Here is a 13,727-nt window from a genome sequence, read left to right as displayed (position 1 = left end):
CAGCCTGGAGCATGAAATCTGCTCATCGCGGGGCGCTGGCTGGCTCCGCACCCAGCCGCATGGCTGGTTAGCGCTGCCTGAACCCCCACGCCGGGGACCAAAGGGCACCGATCCAGCAAGGAAGATGAAACTGTTTCATGTTTGTTTTCCTCTCAGGCTTTTCAGAACACGGGAGCAAACATTTCCTACATCCTGTGGTGAATATTCAGGGCTCAGATTTAATCTCCCTTTTGTTCACATGCTGATGAGGTCCTCGGCATTCCTTCCCAGCAACTGTTGTTTGAGCTTCCCCAACCCCTTCCTCGGCTGAGAAAAGCCTTGTGAAGGCTGAGTGGCCTTGGCTGCCTCCCTGCCCAACCACCAAATGCGTGGGACGGAGCGCAGGGGCTCAGCGCTGCCTGTCTGCTGATCCCCATCGCTTCAGACTTCATTGCCTTCCATGAGCAGCACGTTTCGGTGCTTTGGGGAAGCAAGCCAGCTCCATAATGAGACAACCACGGGCTCTTACCTTGCTAGGCAGCTAATTGAGGTGTGCTAGCTGCTCTCCTGTTAGGCAATCACCGCGAGTTTGTCTAAAGCAATTGCTGAGCACCCGCCGGATCAAAGGGCCTGGGCTCTTCAGCCTGCCAGTGCCCTCGCTGCTGACAGCGCCTTCCTCCCGCTTCCCTGAGTGACTGGTTGACAAAATAAATCTGTGGGAGAAGGAGGCATTTCTGATCTGCTGTCATCTTCCCCAAATGCTCCTGATGCATTTTCTTTCCTCATTACACGTGAGATGTCAAGTCCTCACCTGCGAGAGTGCAGCTCGACATCTCTCCTGCACACCAGCCTCCCCCGAAAGGCTTCAATCTCCCGCAGCAGCCGGCTGACAGGGTCCTCGCAGAGGCGGCTGCCTCGGGGGAGCTGCTGCCCACCTTCCCCGTGGCTCTGCCCCCCCACCTCGCACCCTTCGGGGCAGTTTCCATCCCGCGCCGTGCCCCCTGCCCTCTGCCCCATGGCAAGAGATGTTATTTACTGTAATGGGGAGGTCCCTGCAGCCAGAAACCAGGCTGTCAGCTTGCTCATCCTCCTCTGAGGCTGGGTTTTCCTGGGGTCTGCACTACTTTGGTTGCCCCTGCTGGTGATGAGCAGGTCTGAGCGTGTACTGGCATGTGTGGGTGCAGCCCCGTCCCTGTGAGCGCTTTCCCAGCTGCCAGGAGCTGCGGGGCTGTGAGCCCAGACCTCCTATGGGGAAGGAGCCGGGGCTCGGGGAAGGGCGGCTGAGCGGCTTCACCTCCAGCATGCCTTTGTGGAGAAGGAGCAATTAGCAGTCTGATAGCAAGATTAATAGCAGATGCTCATAATTAACTCACTATGCATGTAAGCAGCTATTGTCTCCATTTTGTTCTGTGTAGATTGATACTCAGGAGCGACTCATTATATAGACAGAACCTATTTTGCCTGCAGAGCGCAGCCACCAGAATGGAAATTGCAATTAGAGTTGGCTGTGCCCCTGCCAAAAGATGTGAGGGGCGAAGGCACTGGGGTGGGACAGGCACCCGCTGCCTGCTGCGAGCGCTGCTGGCCGGCACTGGCGCCGGTCCCCCCTCGCAGCCCTGAGCAGCGTCCCGGGCTGGGCGCTCCCCCCGCGCTCGGTGCAAGGTTTATTACTGCAGAGCTGCTGCCGGGCTGTCCCCAGCCTGCTTTTGTAAAGGAGAGTTGAAAAATGGCCGGAGAAACTGGAGGGTAGCCAAAAACTGCAGAGAGTTGCAAAGAGAAGCAGAACAAAGCGAGGTCAAACGCTGCAGCGCTCTCCAGCCTGAGCAGTGCTCTTTCGTGCCTACGGGCGCCATCCGGGCCAGCCTTCCCTTGCTGGTGTGACTGGTGCCTTTTGCTGGTGTGGTCTAGGCACCTCATCTGATTTGTGCCCCTCCTGAGGGGGGCTTTGGGTGTCCATTAAAGGATGCAGGGGCTGTGCCCGCCACCCTGGCAGATGCAAATACAGCCTCCCCACGCTTGGCACCGGTTTCGGAGGGAGGAGCCAGCGGGGTGCGTGGGGTACATCATCTGTCACTGCCCGGGGCGTGGGAGGGGTTCCTGCCGCCGCTGGGTGTCCCACGCGTCGATCCCACCAGGGCCCTTAAGCACACCTCTCGCGGTTCGAGGGAGACCGAGCGACGCAGCGTGACTGCCAGCGAGCACGCTGGCGCTCGTCTCGAGGCGCGCATCGATCCGAGGAAAGACATCGAGCGCTGTCAAGGGCTGGGGGGAACTGGCCTGTCGTGTCGGGGGGCGCCAGGGCTGTGAGCTTTCGGGCAGCAAAACGTGGTCCGTGTGAGTATGTGCCTGTGTTTTAGTGATGCTTGCTCGCGGCTACTGAGCTGCAGGGACTTGTTGGACCCGATTTCTTTGGACATCCTGGTAATTGGCTGTGTCAATTTGCTTTCCTGGAACAGCTTCTGTAAGGATGACCCTTCCTGGGGAGAGGTGCAAAGCTGCTGCTGCAGTCTCTTTTGGTTTCTTTGGGTTTTTTTTGTTTTCGTCTTTCTCCCTGCTCACCATCACCTCTTAAAAGGCCTTCACTCAAGATTGAGTCAGGAAAGGTTTATTTGTGGAACCTGATAAAGCGCTTCCACACTGCAGAGGCGAGCCGCTGAGCCTGCTGGCAGCACTGTCCCTCTGGCCTGGCCGTGCGGCGCTGGAGGGCGCCTGGGGTGGGGTGCGGGTCCTGCACGCGGGGATTCGGTGGCGGACCTAAGGGCACGTCGTTATAATGCAGCCCCTCAATGGGCTTTCAGAGAAATACTGGGCTTTTTTAGAGACCCATTGCTTGTATCTGAGAAACTGAGCATTGCTGGAGAGGTGCGATGGAGCCGGGGGGTTGGATCCGGACCGCCGGCTGGTGGGGAAAGCAGCGCTGCCCCGTGCGGCAGAGCAGTGCTTGTTACCCCAGCCGCAGGGCTGCGGGGTGCTGGGGGAGCCCCCGCACCACCAAACTGTCCCATGCTTTGGACTTCAGGTACGTGTGGCTTCGGAGGCCAGTGGGCTGCCCTCGCAACTCCCCTTCCCCCAGCCCGATTTCGGGATGGCGGGCTCTCCCAGACCCCATCCCGGCTTTCGTGAGCATCCTCGCGGAGAAAAGGCTGGACGCGGGGAGCTCCTCATCGAGCCTTTGCCAGCGCGGTCGGGTGAACAGAGGCTCTGCGAAGGGCTGGGCACCGGCAGCGCTGCCGCGGGGAGGGCAGGGAAGGGGAACCCCTGTTCCTGGCTGTGCTGCCCTGCTGCTGTCAAGTCGGGTGATTTTGTTGTGGCTCTCTTGGTACTTGCTGTGTTGTTAATGCTTCAGATGTAATATTAAATAAACTGGAAGGGAGCCTTTGTGGCGGAAAAGCTGAGAATGTGTCTCTGGAGATTCCTAGACTAGAAGCCAGCGGGAAAACCTCCTGAAATGCGGCAGTTTTGCAAGCCCTGTAATGCCATGCTGGGCCAATAGTTTCCCTTTTTTCCCCTCTTTGCTGAATTACTTTGCTCTCGCTTGTTGAGCAGCAGGATTAAAAAGAATCAGCCTGGAAAAGGAGTTCTAAAGAAAACACATGAATAATGACAGAAGTGCAGCGCGGGTACCTCCGTTACAGCCTCAGCTGGCGCGAGGGAGTGCGATGGGGCTGCGCTCCCACGAGGCTGCGAGGCTGTACCGAGACACCCAGTAAAACACCCAGTAAAGCACCCGTTAAATCTGATGACAGCACACTGGTAGCCAAATAAAGGTAAATGACCGCTCGTTATTGCCTGGCTGACGGGCACCAAATGGAGGCCCAAGCTCGCTCCGTGGGAGCGGTGCCCGCGGAGCCCCCGGTGCGGCTGCCTCTGGCCAGGGTTTGCCGTCACCGAGGGGCGCAGCTTGGCAGGGCTGCACCCCTCCTGCCAGGCGAACGCCGCCCGGCTGTGCGCCGTGGCTCAGCAAAGTATTTAAGTACATGTTTAAGTTTTATAAACCCATGTTTAATATATTTCCAATTAACCAAAGCACTTGAAAATGCGCTGGAATTTAAGCAAGCGGATAATTGCGTTCTGGGACTGGAGGCGCTGTCGGGTCCAGGTCCCTACCTAATGATGCTGGGTGGATGTGGGAGAGCGGCCGCCCTTCCCCGCGCCGTGAATCGTGTGGGCTTCATTAGCTGCCCACGCAACCTGAATGGAGAGGGCCGCTTCTGCCGCGGGAGCGTCCGCGGGGAGAGAGGTTTATCACCGCTCAGACGGCTGCGATGCGGCGTGAGGTGTGGATGTCGGTAGCCTTTCTGAGGGCAAGGAGCAGGCGCGTGGTTTTGCAGGCGTGGGGCAGCGGGCAAAGGTGGGTTTGGGGTTTAAAGGGTTCAGTTTGGGTACTTTTCTCCCTTTTCACTCTGGCCTTTGAAAGGGATGGGCCCTGCTGTTTGAAAAGCCCTGTCAGGCTGGGAGATGACTGTGAGGAAGGTGTGAAATGCAGAGCTGGCTGCTTTTGCAGGGAGAGGATGAAATCCTGCCCAGACTCTTCTTCCTCTCCTCTGGGAGCAAAGCGATTCCTGATTCTCCCTTCTGAGCGCTGCCTCCCGCTGAACCCGGCACAAAGCGGAGTCAAGCTGTGCCCGGGCGGGCTGGATGCAGATGCAAAGCGCTGCGACCTGTAAGCAGCAGGGGCAAGGTGTGGGGATGAGACAGGGGCAGCGGGATCCAGGGCAAAGCAAAAGCTGGAATTAAGCAGCGCCGCCTGCTAGCAAATTATCCCATTTGTGTAATCCCTGCACCCTGAGCTGGCTTCCTGTCTGATCTCCTCTGAAACTCCAGTGAGAATCAAACATTTTGGGCTAATATCATCTACATGCATAATTAGACAGCCACAGTTGCCATCTGGGCTCTGCGCTCATGCAGACCTGTGCCCAGGCAGGGGTGTTGCTGTCAGAGCCAGGGGAGGCTGTGTGGGGGGTGTCCCTGCATGTTGGTGGTGGGGAAACAGCTTCATCCCCTTCCTGCTGGAAGGGGCTCCCCTGCCAGGGACACAGCAGGCCCACTGCCGGGGCTAACAGAGCCCGTGGCTTCGGGTGGATGCAGCAGCGCTGCTGCCCCTCTCCTCCGCTTCGCCCCCGGGGAGAGGTTTCTGTCCCGGCCCTGGGCTGCAGCCCCGGCAGGGCGGTGGGCAGGCACTGGGCCCCCCTCGCTGTGTGGGGAGCGGGGGCAGATCCCCTGCCGCTCACTCCCATGAGCGATGGCTCCGGCGCAGGCTGGGGGTGCCAGGCTGGCAGGGAAGAAGCTGCTCCTCTGAGCATCCAGCTCTTCGCTCCTGCATCTTCCCCCTGGCTCGTGTTGCCTCCTAACAGACCGCAAAGGCGCAGGCATATGGTAATGCATATTTAACTGGTATTTACATTCAACATTGTCTCTCTGTAGCTCTGTTTTCCTTCCCAAATGCTCTAATTCCTCCAGGCTCCCGGCTGGTGCAGCTGGGGAGGCACGGGGGGACGGCGGGTGCCCTTGGCAAGGGCCGGGGGGGCTGTGCTGGGGTGCTGCTGCCCCCGTGCTCCTGCTCAGCACCCCCTTTGCGAGCACAAAGGGAATGCGTGGGGGAAAATTCCTCATCTGGGAACCAAAATGCAGAGACCTGCCTGCTCTGGGCAACTTCTCCTAGGCGGGGGGCTCCAACTGCTCTCTGAAGATAAAGGAAACCAGCTGCAAAGCCACTTTGCAGAGTTAAACACCAGGTGTTTTCTGGAAAGGTGCGTGAGGAGGCTGTGTGGGGCTCTGCGAGGGGCCGAGGCGGGATGCACCCGGGTCTGCCCCAGGCAGGCTTCCCGCTGGGCTCCTGCCCCATGGGGGAGCACCCTCCTGCTCCTCGAAAGCGCTCCCCTTCCTCTCCTGGCAGGGGCCCTCTGCTCGGCAGAGCAGGTCGCACGGGGAAGGGCCTCTGCCAGGGCTGGACGTGGCGCGGTGTCTCTTGCCCGCTCTTACCGGTGGCTGAGAAATGTGAAAACCAATTAACAACGGAGGGGAATTGTTAAGGCAAAAAAAAATAAATAGCTCCTGTTCCGATTGATTCTGCTCCTTAATCTCGGTGCTCGGGAGCTATCGTTATTCCAAACATACCGGCATAATAATTAAACGTAATTACTTGTAGGTTCTGGGCCGGTGACTATCTATACCTAATGCTCCTAATGAAATTTCTATTACGAAACACACCAGCTGTTTAATAAATAATAACAATACCTCACTGTCTAGTCATCGGAGGGGCCTGGGCGTGCTTAGGGCACCTGGTGGGGGGGAGCTGGGTGCGGGGGCTGCATGGATCAGCATGCGTGAGAGCATCCCCAGTCCCGTCCTCGTGCCGATCCGTGTCCTTTCGAGCCGGGGGTGTGTAAAAGCCTCTGAACATCCTCGCGGAGCCTGGCTCCTGAGCTCTTGCCAGCTCCGGGGGGGGACAGGGGTTCCCCTGCGGCCCCTGGCCTCCATCCTGTCCCTAAACGCAGCCTGGGGCGACCTGTGAAAGGTGCCTCAGGGTCTTCAATCACTCAGTATAAATGCTAAAAAGCAAATGATTATTTTAGTAATGAGGATGTCACTGGAGCTGTAGAGAGAAATCACCAGTTTAGCTCAGAACATTTTCCTTGAGAATTAATCCTAATTCAGGATCCAGTTATAAACATCAGGGGTTGATGTAATGGCCTGAAACGTTAGTCAAGGCAAATTCCATAACTGACGGCTGCTAATATGAAGCAGTTTAAAATGAGGACTCATTTTATTTTTCAATCCGACCTCCCCCTCCTCTGAGAAATCTGCTGGCTTCGGGGGGGAGAGCACTTCAAGAGAACAAAGACCCTCTGAAAACTTTTTTCCCCCCTTTCAATGATTATCTGAAAGGATCTTTTTCCCCTTAGTTGCTGTAATCATAAAAGCACAGGTGACAAACTGCCTCATACCAGGCATCATCAATTCTAAGTTGGCTTTTTTATAAATATATGTGTGTGTATATATAGAAAAGGCAGCAGCAACAGCATCCAGGCTCTGTGCCAGCAGATGATTCCTATCGGCTCACTGGGGAAAAAGCAAGCCCGCAAAGTTGAAGGGACGGCTTTAACGGCGGTCTCCCCGCGGCGCGGCGATGCCGGGTGCCGTGCGGTGTTCCCGGCTCAGCGGCTGGGCTGGCGGGGGGCTTCGAGCCTGGTAAGGGCATCGGGCTGGCCCGGCTCCAGGGCAGGCTCTTTCATGCGGGGACCGCTGTGATCCTCTTAGCGGTGTCAGGGCTGCCGGGTTTAAGGGACATGTTATTACCTCCTCGGCTGCCAGCAATGCTTTGCAAATGCACCACAGGCGAGTTTTTTCTGGGCTTGTAAATACTTTCATCTCTGTGTTGTGCTTTCTGTTACTGCGGGAAAGAAAGATAACTTTTAATGTTACGGCTCAAAGTTGCACCAGCATAATGTCACTGGGCAGCTGAGGGAAATCGCTCTGAGCTTTCACTGGCGATACGCTGATTTTCCCACCCGGTCCGGTTCACTCTGATGTAGCTAGCAGGCTGCAGCGCCGTTGTGCTTGGCGCTTGCGTGGCTCGGGGTGGGGGGTGGGGTTGCTGCCCCCCGGCCTACGATTGCAGGTACGCCAGGGCTGCAGAACCCTGTTTGCAACGTAGCGTGTGCCTGTTGTGGACGTGTAGGTCCGTAGCACTGGAGCAAAACACCAGTAACAGGCGTTTTGCCTGGGGAATGGGTGATGCATCCGCAGAGTGGGAAAAGGAGGGGGGCAGTGGGAAGGCACCCATCCAGCTGCATGGATGCCTTCCCTCCCCGCAGCTGCGAATAAGTGACTTCAGAAAGACCAAAGTAGGCTCGGAAGGTGGCTGCTTCTGCTGGAGCAGCCGTCCCGGGGAGACACCCCTTCTCCCTTCCCGCGGTTCGGGTGGGGTGCTGGGGTGCCACCCCGCTGGGCGAGTGGGAGGCATCCTCCTGGGACGGCGCAGCCCGCAGCGCGGGGGGCGGCGGGCTCTGGCCGGGTCTCTGGGGATGTCACCGCCATGGCTTTGGTTTCCAAGGTGACTATCTCCTTCCCCAGCCTTTGAACTGCAAGGTGATTTCTCGTCTCTGAACACCACGGCGGGTCTGCCAGGTTTCTCCGCGCCGTGCCGAGGTGGCTCTGCCGCCTGGGATGCATTTCTCAGTCTGATCAACAAAGTGTTTTGGTCAGATAAGGCTGACTCGGATTGCCACGCACTTAAATGAATAAATATCTGTCTTTCTGTAACAAACGTGCTCAGCAGCGTTGAGAAAGCTGCTGGGTTTTTTCTCTGCCTGGTGCTTTCCTCCTGCTCAGCCCCAGGTGGGCAGAGGTACGAGCTGCATCAAATAAAGCCCCTTTGCAAGTCGGGGGCTTGGGAAACTGCTAGGGGTGCTCTGGGCAGCGATGGATGATCAGAAAGGCAACGGCCTTCCCTGGATTATCGAGTTCAACACCCTGAAGCCTCCAAGGGGCAACAGGGTGCGGGGGACCCAGTGCAGGAGCAGGGAGTGCGGAGTCAGAGCTCTGCTCCCCCTTGCTGCGGTGCTCGCAGTCATCTTCCCTCAGGTTTTGATCTGCGATCTTTTGTGAATGATAGAAAGCAAAGGGAAAGGAAAAGAAAAATATTCCAAGGGGGTTGAAAGTTGCCCTTTGAAGATAACTTTATTGTTGCAGGCTTTATAGCCTGAGTGGCTGAGCCTACTCACAATTCGGTGCTGAGCAAATGCCCAAACTGCACGAGCTGTCACCGCTTTGATCCCCAAATGTAGGCATGCCACTCGGCCTGCGGAACCACCTGGGCTCGGCCCGCGGTGTGTTGTCCCCAGGGCTGCCTCCGCAGCCCTTGGGTATTTTGTGCTACCATTTCAGGTGCTGCTGCACCTCCTCCCGGCCGTGCAGCTGGGCGCCCTGGGGGGTGGGTGCTGCGGCGCTGCTCGGTCCCCCCAGCCACAGCACGGGCAACAGCAGCCTGTGCGGCATTTTCATGGTCTCTTCCATCTCGCTGCTTCATGTGGTTCTCTCTCGCCGGGTTGATAAATATGTATCGCTCCTAACTCGTCTGAATCTGCCTGGAGTGGGGGGGTGTTATCGCACCTAATTCAGCAGTCTCTGACCAAGGGGGTTGACTGTCTTTGTTCAGGGACAGTCCTTGAGTTCTTACGGTTTGCCTGCCTCTTGCGTCTGTCTAGATTTTTGTAACTCACTCGCTCCCGGGGTATGCAAATGCTCGCAGTGAGTATCTGCCTGCGTCGCCGCTCTCTGTCCTCTCTCGGGCCGGGGGACGTGACGCATCTCCCCAGAACGGTCCTGCGGGAGAAGCTCCGTCCGCCTCGCGGGACCCACGCGAGTCCTGCCCGGTGAGAAGGGGATGGGGGAACTCTCCTGCATGGCACCCTCTGCCTCTGCCACGAAACCCCCTTCCTAGAGGTTAATTCAGCCTTAATCTTGGGCTCAGCGAGTCAGGGGTCAGCGCTCCCCTGTGAGGCAGGACAAGATAATCTGCTTATCTTTCAGTCCATCGCACTGTTGCAGCCCTTTCTGCCGGCAGAGAAATAATGCGATGCTATTAGGGATTACGTCCCCCCACCCCCCAACCCTGACCTCCCATCAATCTCCCCAGCTTCGGTGCCCGAGTGATGTGCTGCAGGGGAAGTCATGCCAAATGCTAATAGCGCCAGATCATAAATCTCTCCTTCTGCACTTAAAAGCCTGTGATTTCTGTTCCCCCTCGGCCTGCAGCGTGTTATGTCATGGGGATGTTTGTCAACAGCGACGGTGCAGGCGGAGGCGAGGTGCAGCCTGGCCCGCGGATGGACCTACCCACGTCCCTTTCTAGCTGGAGCACCCTGTGGGTGGGTGAAACTGCTGCTCAGTGCTGCTCCTCCCTCTCTGCATTCGCTGGAAGGGGAAAAGGATGCCCGCCATGGCATGGGCGCCTTCCAAAGCACCCGTCTCCGGCCGGATCCTGCCTGCTGCCAGCAGGCACGGCTGCATTGCAGGGGCTTACGGAGCCTGCCCACGCCTGACTGGCATCAAACCGGAGGGATGCCCAAACCTGCTCCCCTCCAGTTTGCAGCCCTTCCCTGCGTGGAGCGAGGTTCAGCCCCCTCTGCGCTTACCTGGCAGCGCATGCCGCCCGAGCAGTCCCGGCGGAGCCCGGTGCGCAGCACCGCACGGCGCCAGAGCACGCTGCGCGCAGAGAGGAGCTTTTGGCTCAGGCTCTGCAGCGTCAAGAGCTTCAGCTAATCCAGCAAAGCATCCAAACACATTGCCTGAGGTGCCAGCCAGCACCGCGCTGCAGATCTGCAATTTAATCGTCGTGCTTCTGATATTTCCAGCCTCAGTAAAGCGCGGGCTGAAAGAACAGCTTTTTGTAAGGATGCTCAGAAAAACCCACTTTGCAGCTGTGTGGAGCCTGGGGCTGGGAAACGGCCAAAGGAAGGGGGGGCACTGTCTGGAGCAGCGGTGGGTGGCGGGGCAGGGTGCAGGCAGCGCTGCTGGAGCTGGGCACCAGGCAGCCAGGGCATGCTGCTGCTCCTGCAGCAGCAGGTGAAGCGTCCCACGCCGTGGGGAAGCCTGGGAGCGCAGCGGTGCTTGCTGCATGCATCAGTGTTTCTCCTTCTGCCTCTGACATCCCTTTGTAAGTAGGTCTCAAAGACGGCTTCCCCCCCTTGCCCTTCTTTAGGAAGGCTTATATGAAACTTTAATTACAGTAGCGCTGTTTAAAAAGAATCATTACACCTCCCGAACAAACAGCAGTCACAAGTGCTACACAGGCGCACTGTGAAATATCAGGGTGACAAAATACTCCCGGCGCTATCTGCAGTGTCGGCTCACCCAGTGCTGTGTAACACCTCAATTTGTAAGGAAGATCGTGTGCCGTGCCCTATAATAAACGTTTAAATGAGGTGATCAGATCTGTCAGATGTCGAGAAAGGGTCTGATTTATCCTCTGGTAACAAAATATCCCGGTGAACCTGCTAATAATCCTGCAGATGATAAGCCCCGGTGTCCGAGCGAGCATCGCCCTGCTCCAGCAGTGCAGGGTGCTGCGGGGATGGAGGAGTGGATGCCCCGGTGCCGGACTTCAATTCCTGTTTCAGGGCAAGAAGCAAACACTTTCAGGGACTGTTTTTTGGTGGGTTCTCAGAGGCAGATTCCCCCTCCCCTGGTTTTCCCCCTGTGGCGTCAGACCCTGGGGTCCAGGCTGGGACCTGCGGGCAGGGGAGGGACGTGGCTCTTCTCCCTGCAGAGCTGCCATTGCTTTGCAGAGGAGCGTATTACACGCGAGGCGATGGAGGGACGAGGCGGGGAGCGGCTGTCCCAAGGAGGCTGGGGAAGTCGGCGGCAGCAGCAGCCGTTCCTGCCTCTCCCGGAGGCTCTCGCGCGGTCGGTGCCCGGGCAGCGGCACGGCAAGCCCTGGCACAGCTGGCGCGGCTGGCAGCGGGCACGGCGGTGCGAGGCAGCAAGCGGCGTTCGAGGAGAATATGGCAAGTAATTGCTGAGCAGAGGAGAATAAATCTCCAGCATTAGGGTGGATGTACAGTGCTGTAAAGCAAAGAACCAATATAACAGTCTACATAACACCATTAGTCTGGGACCGAGGCATTTGATAAAGAACGAGAGATGGCATGAGCCAACAGGTCTCTACTTTATTTTTTTGCCTTGCGTTTAATACAGTGTTCTGGATGCCGCTTTCTATGCTCAATGTGTTTTATTGTTTTGCTCACCCTGAAAGAGGAACTGCTGGAGCTTTGATAAATGGATGGGAACGTTGGGCTGGCTGTCGCTGCGGTTTTCCTGTGCGGTGTGACCCAGCACAGCCAGGCCCTGTGTGGAAGGGATGTGGGATGGGGTCCCTGGGACCTTGAGGAGCAGGGTGGGGGGTGGCAGAGCAGGAAAGGGCACATCAATTATGGGACGAGCGGCAGGGATACCCCAGATAAAGGTGGGGGCATTAGCTCATCCCCAAAGGGAGCCCCAAAATGGAGCCAAGAGGTGGCCAGCCAGGTCTGGAGGCAGGCTGGCAGAGTTTTGAGCAGAAACCCGTGACTCAGGGGTTCATGAACTAAAATAAATACCTCTAGTTGCTGAAAAGGCAAGCAAAGAAAGCGTCTTTGAATGGGAATCGGCCTGTCTGTGTCCCCGTCCCTGCTGCAGCAGCTTGCTTGGGCTCTGAGAGAGGACTGGGTGTCTTTGGGGTTGGAGGGGACAGTAGATCTGCTGCCAAATGACCCCGCCAGTGTGCTATGCCCTGCAGAAAGGGAAGTGGTAAGGGATCGATATTTCATTGCTAAATTCTCTGGGGAGGCGTTGCAGTGCCCTGTGAGGCTGGATGTGGCTGCTGCGCTGGCTTTTCCCCACCTCACTGCCTGACAGCTGAGCATCGCTTTCCCTCCTGGCCTCTTCCTCCTCCGCCCTCCTCATCCCGAGCTCCGGCCACTGTGGCGTGGCACCCAGCAGGCGAGGTTTGCACAAGTGGCTAAACAAACCCCATAAGAACGAGCTGGGGCAGGAGCTACCAACCGAGGAAGCAGTTCTGGAAGACAAATGTAATCTGTGGATCTGAATAGCCATGAGTGAAATAGGAGGGAAGACAAAAGGAGCAAAAAGTCAGGGAATCCAAGCAGCGCCGGTTGCACTTCAAAGGGGAAGAGAGCTGGCTTATAGATTTACTGCCAGTTGTGGCTGTGCCGGCACAGAGCAGAGAGCCAGCATGGGAGAGAGCTGGGGGTACAGAGGAAAGGGAATTTTAAAAGCAGAATTTCAGATGCCTGTTTCCCCCGGGTGAAATTACACAGAGAAATATTCTGGCAAAATACGAAAGGGACCGAGATGAAAGCACAGCCCAGAATGTACATTGCAAAAGACATCTGTCCAAGAGGGACAGCGGAGCTTGCTCTGAGACGGGGACGTATGCCATCTGGGGGGCCAAAGCCCAGACTTCCAGTGCTGGTTTATTGGCTGGAGGTGCAGGGGGACAGGCTGGGTGTCGCCCAGGTGCAGGTACTACAGGAGAGCCAATAACTGCCCCTTAGATCCCCCGGCTTCTCTCGGTGCTCTGATGGAGACGTATCGATTAGAGCTGGGCAAACAGTGCAAAAATGACCTGGGGGATGCTCATGTCAATCCGCAGGTGCAGGAAGATTTGCCGGTGCTGGGAGCTAGAGCTGCCTAGGAAATGACACGACGGCTGTGAAATGAGCTCTCCGGGGAGCGGGTGCCTGGCACCCCGCGGCGAGGGGTGCAGGCGACGCTCCCGGCTGAGGATGGACAGGAGAGCAGGGCGGCGCTGCCTGTGCATTCTTCCCCCACGCCACAGGGCTGGGGACCACCGCTGGCTCCTCTGCAGCGTGACCTGCCGCGGGGTGCGTGCCCAGGCGAGCGAGGGCTTTGTGCGGGAAAGCCAGGCGCGGGTGGAGAGCGGAAACAAAGGCACTCCAGTGGCTTGGGAAAGGTTGCCTTTGCTTGCGGCTGAAAGCGCTGGGCAATAATAATCAAGATTTATCGCTCGGCAATCGCCATAGCAACATCAAAACGCAAGTGGGAGAGAGATGCTTTCCTGTGGAGCTGGGAGGGCAACCACCCACCTGGGGGGCTTCCTGCGCCTCCTCCCTGTGGTCGCTCAACCCAGACCAGGAGAAGGCAGAGGCTGAGCAGAGCCTGGCAGGAAGGAAAACTGGGTTTAAATGGCAAAGGAAGGAGCTCTTCCAGCCGCCATTGAGCCC

The 13,727-nt window shown here is 57.5% G+C and overlaps 1 protein-coding gene across 1 annotated transcript in view; it reads left to right on the top strand.

The window, feature by feature from the left end:
* The first annotated feature begins 2,112 nt into the window (after positions 1-2,112).
* The window catches only part of LOC142067471 (uncharacterized), a 161,423-nt gene continuing 149,808 nt past the window's right edge, over positions 2,113-13,727 (top strand). Inside the window, exon 1 of the transcript XR_012664059.1 lies at positions 2,113-2,313. The gene's annotated coding sequence lies outside the window, so the exon portion shown is untranslated. The remainder of the gene's footprint in view (positions 2,314-13,727) is intronic.

Source organism: Phalacrocorax aristotelis, chromosome 22 (assembly GCF_949628215.1).
Source record: "Phalacrocorax aristotelis chromosome 22, bGulAri2.1, whole genome shotgun sequence".
In the NCBI taxonomy this organism is placed as follows: Eukaryota; Metazoa; Chordata; class Aves; order Suliformes; family Phalacrocoracidae; genus Phalacrocorax; species Phalacrocorax aristotelis.
Note: the sequence above shows the minus strand (reverse complement) of the source record. Positions and strands in the feature narration are given on the sequence as shown.